We start from the raw sequence: 5,000 nt of genomic DNA, 5'->3' as shown, positions 1-5,000 counted from the left end.
ACATAACCTGACAGTGGTGGCGATGTGGTGCGGTTTTTGGAGATAGCGCCGCCCGAGCAAAAGGAATCCGCGCCAGGACCAAAGCTGCGTGGAGCAGAACCTGGAAGAGCTCCGGTCGTCGCTACCTGCTGTCTGCCTCCCTGCGACCCCCCGGCACGCTCACCTCAGCTGGCGCGAACCACCGCGACGACAGGTGGATAGCCAAACAAGCTAGGGGCTGATAGCTGGCTCGTCGCTGATCCACGCAGTTTATTCCAGACGCGTTGCAAGCACGAACATGTGTCGTTCTATAGTAATGGTCATAGGATATCTGATCCCTACAAAGTCCTCAGCAGCACAAAATACCATTACATGTTAGATCAGGCGAAGATCCGTACGGGCGTTAACGTCGGCAGCAAACAAGGGATGAAAATGAGGTGTGGGTATAAGGGCGAGAATGGCGTGCCACTACAGCCGCTCGCGGTTCCTCCCTCCCCGAACCCCCGCACCCCACCCCAACCCCCCCTCCCGTCCCGCCCCAACCCAACCGCACGGGCACGTCTTCGCGTAATGACATGAATCGCTCTAAACATGACGGAAAAGCTGACCATGACATTGCGAAAGACCCGCCGCCCGTTCGTAACGATCCCGCTGACGACCCTCGCTCTCATTCATGGACTTGTAACGATGTCTTGCCGTGATTTACCTTGACCGCAACGACGACGATCCCTCCCTTCAGTGATCTCCTATGTAACGTTTCTGCGTCGACGGCAGATGGTACGGCCTTGGTGTTAACTGATTACGTCCGTGTAAAGGGCTGCGCAACTGTGCCTTTACTTTATAGCATAGTAAATGCTAAATGCCAGGTACACCTCATGAATCTGACCCCAGTCCCCCTCGAGCTTAAAGGCCTGTCACACCTTAACGTTTTAGAGAACGTATGGCTAGCGTATGGTAAACATGTTAAACGGTGGCGTACGCTGAACTCTTCGTTTTTCGGCGCGTTGTCGACGTATGCAGAGCGTATAAGAAACGATCGCCTAACGTGCCTTTAACTTATCCCCAGCGTATGCATAACGTACTGGCCACACGCTGGCATACGTCGAGAATTTTGTGCATGCTCAAAAACTTCTCGCTGTCCCTGCGTACGATGACGTACGGCACCGTACGCCACCGTACTTCAACGTACCCTAACGATGGAGCAGCGTACCCATAACTTATTCAAGCGTATGCTGAGCGTGTGCCACCGTTTTCCATACGCTAGTCATACGTTCTCTAAAACGTTAAGGTGTGACAGGCCCTTGAATGATGAAGTCCTTCTGGATATTCTATCTCAGCCATTAGCCTTTCAGGATGGCTATACTATATTGATGAATGCATTTAATGATTATCCGACCGTACTGCCGTCAAAGGACCGTCCCATAGGAGACACTGGCATGATCGAGCACTCCATTTCCCTGCAGCCTGATGCTAAACCCATTTACATCCCATCCTATAAGATCCCACATTCGAAGCGAAAGGCTCTCGAAAATGAAGTGCAGGGAATGCTAGACATGAACTTAATTAAGCCAAGTAATTCACCCTGGGCCAGTCCCATGATTCAGGCCTGTGGTGGATTACCGTCGTCTTAATGCAGTAACTATTCCAGAACCATTCCCTATTCCGAATCTCCGTCTGTTGTTGCAAGATATTGGTTCCGGAAATCGAGTTTTCTCCACTCTTGACTTGGCTAAGGGTTTCTTACAAGTTACTGTAGCCAAGGAAAGTCAGCCACTTACCGCATTTTCCACTCACATGGGACACTTTGAATTCCTGAGAACCCCTTTTGGGTTACGTAATTCTCCCCTCACCTTCAGTAGATTAATGTCTATCGTACTTGGTGGTATGATTAACGACCAGATTATGGTTTACCTGGATGACATTTTAGTATGCTCCCCGTCAATCTCTGAACATGAAACGAAATTACGTCAGGTGTTCGAGCGTCTTGCCAATGCAGGGCTCACAATTAACCCTAGTAAGTCCCAATTCTTTCGATCGAAGCTCGATTTCTTGGGCCATACCTTATCATCCGATGGTATATTACCTAATCAAAGCAAAATACAAGCCGTGATTGACTTCCCCAGACCGCAAAACCAAAAAAGACCTAAAATCCTTTCTCGGTCTTTCCGGTTTTTATAGGCCTTTTATCAAAGGTTACGGCTCTATTGCGGAACCCCTCACGACACTCCTGAAGAAGGACGTGCCGTTCAATTGGAACACAGAGGCAGAGGATTCCTTCCTGCGAATGAAGTCATTACTAGCTAACGCCCCTGTTCTAGCCTTCCCTAATTATGAATTGCCCTTTGTACTCACGACAGACGCATCTTACGTTGGGTTAGGTGCAACGCTTTACCAGAAAGTAGATGGTAAGCTCCGTCCCATTGCCTTTGTAAGCAGGTCACTGAAACCTGCAGAGCGGTCGTATCATACTACTGATCGCGAACTATTAGCAATTACCTGGGCACTCCGTCATTTTCGGGAGTTGGTACTCGGCTATAAGATTGACGTGCACACCGACCACTCCGCTCTCACGACCGCCCTTCACGGCAAAGACCCACATGGTAGACGAGCACGTGCCATAGAAATCTTAGCAGAATACGACGTAACGATTGTTTACTTACCTGGCCGGCAGAATGTCGTCGCAGATGCTCTCTCCCGCGCACCCTTGCCTTTTAGCGCGGATATAGTGGCCAATAAGTCTACCCCTGTTCCTCCTAGCTTCGCAAAGTGTCGTGAAGTCCCCGCGGTGGCGCCGGTGTTAGCTAACGCAGCTAACCAACCTCTTAACCCTCCGTCCGAGGATGAGATTCGCCGTGCGCAGCCGAAGACCCCGTTTATAAAGACAATAGAGAAGTTAGAGAGAGGCGAACCCTTACGTCCGGTCGGCCGCCTCCCCGTCCGGCAATTCTTTTTAGGCGACAGCGGCCTCCTCTTTAGAAGATCGACCCCACGAAAGATTAAAGGACGTCGGGGTTTTACGAGAGAAGTTATAGTTATTCCGCATTCACTCGAACCCAGAGTCATTCAGCTCGTGCACGAGTCACGCGAAGCAGCACACTGCGGCGTGTATAGGGCCATTCAGATGGCTCGAGAGAGATATTTTTCCCCCTCCTTATTAGTAAGGTTCCACTAACCAGCCCGCCCCTGCCTTGCGCTACGACATTCCGGATTTTCCTTTTGAGAAGGTCTCCTGCGACACATTATCAGGTTTTGTAACCACGCGTAGTGTGAATAAACATATTCTCGTATTCGTGGACAACTTTACCAGATATTGCGAGTTGGTTCCCGTCCCAAACAAGTCCGCAATGGTCGTTGCGAAAGCTCTCCATGACTTCATTCAAAGGTACACCTGTGTACTTCTGTGGCAACGGGACAGAATTCCAGAATGAAATCATGGATAACTCATGTAGGATATTAAACATTACCCGAGTGAATATTCTACCTTATAGACCTCAGAGTAATGGAATAACCGAGCGCCTTAACGGATCCATCCTGTCATTCATGCGATCACTGGTAGACACAGCATCAGATAACTGGGACGACTCCCTTCTAACCATCCAATCTGCTATCAATAGCACCGTTCATTTATCCCTCGGAGACACACCACACTTTCTCCTGTACGGCACTGACAAGAGATTGCCTTATGACCTTTTTCAGACCAGACGTCAGCCTGAATATTCTAACTGTTCCAATAAAAAATATCTCTTAAATAGAAACAAGATCGCGTTCCAGAAGGCGAAGGAGTATCTCACAAAATCTAGTGATCAGATACTCTCATACCAACATAAGATTGGATTGCACGTGCGAAGTAAATAGGTGTCGGCGCCCTTGTATTTAGGAAGATACACACCACTGACTCAATGCGTCCGAAATTCGCCCCTCGCTTTGATGGTCCTTATAGGGTGGGGCAAGTCAAAAACAACAAGGCACATTGTAAGTGCTTAGATCTAACTCTGTTGCTTGGTACCATTTCGATAGACTGAAATTAGCCAACACATATTATACACCTGACAACACCTCAGATTAATACATTCTTACAATACATCTCACATACCCACACATCCCCAGAAATGGCTCCCCTAGGTGGTAACAACACAAGGTACCCCTAGGCATGCCCTGCAGCAGCATAAGTCGCCAACACTTGACTTGATAGTGTAAGTTTACCGTATTTTTTATCTTTTTTTGACGTCCTTTACTTACCCTCTCCCATCCCACCCCAGTCCCCCGTGCACCATTGTTCATCCATACGCTTGCCATGTACCGGCCAGCAATAACCTGCCTCAGGATACCATGAACGGCGGAGCGGCGGGGCAAGCCAGCCCTGTCATTCCTGACGTCGACCCCAGGGAGGCAATATCAATCACCGTCCACAATCAACGCTCCAGATACCGAAGGTCAAGTCTTCGAGAAGTTATAACGTAAAAGCAATCCCTGCCTGAGCACAACCAATAATCTTCTTAGCACGGCGGGACGCCATGCGTAGCGTGGAAGAGCGGTATCAGAATAATATTCATACCAAACCACAACGGACATTTTGGCCACGTTATCATGGAGGATAGTCCACGCTCGAGCGAGGCTAGCGGTATGACCTGACCTGCGCGAGGCTAGTGACCCGAGATGACGTCAAGCTGACCAGCGGAAGGATACACCACGCCGAAGGGTGGCTGACCTCAACGCCGCGTCTCCCACGAATAACCAGTTCGCGCCTTGACTTCGGACCGTAACTTGGCCGTCTTCCGCGAAGTGTCCGTGTTGCCTCCGTGATAAATATATATATATATATATATATATATATATATATATATATATATATATATATATATATATATATAATTTCGTGACCAAGAATAAAGACTTTGCTTCAGCCCGTGTTGTGAAATCCGCAGAGAGAGAGAGAGAGAGAGAGAGAGAGAGAGTATGTGAGTGAGATTGTTGTGTCAGTGAATGTATGTTTGTGTTTGTGTTTATATATATATATATAT

The sequence above is a fragment of the Penaeus chinensis genome, chromosome 17 (assembly GCF_019202785.1).
Source record: "Penaeus chinensis breed Huanghai No. 1 chromosome 17, ASM1920278v2, whole genome shotgun sequence".
NCBI classification, from domain to species: domain Eukaryota; kingdom Metazoa; phylum Arthropoda; class Malacostraca; order Decapoda; family Penaeidae; genus Penaeus; species Penaeus chinensis.
The sequence above is the reverse complement of the archived record's forward strand: the minus strand, read 5'-3'. Positions refer to the sequence as shown.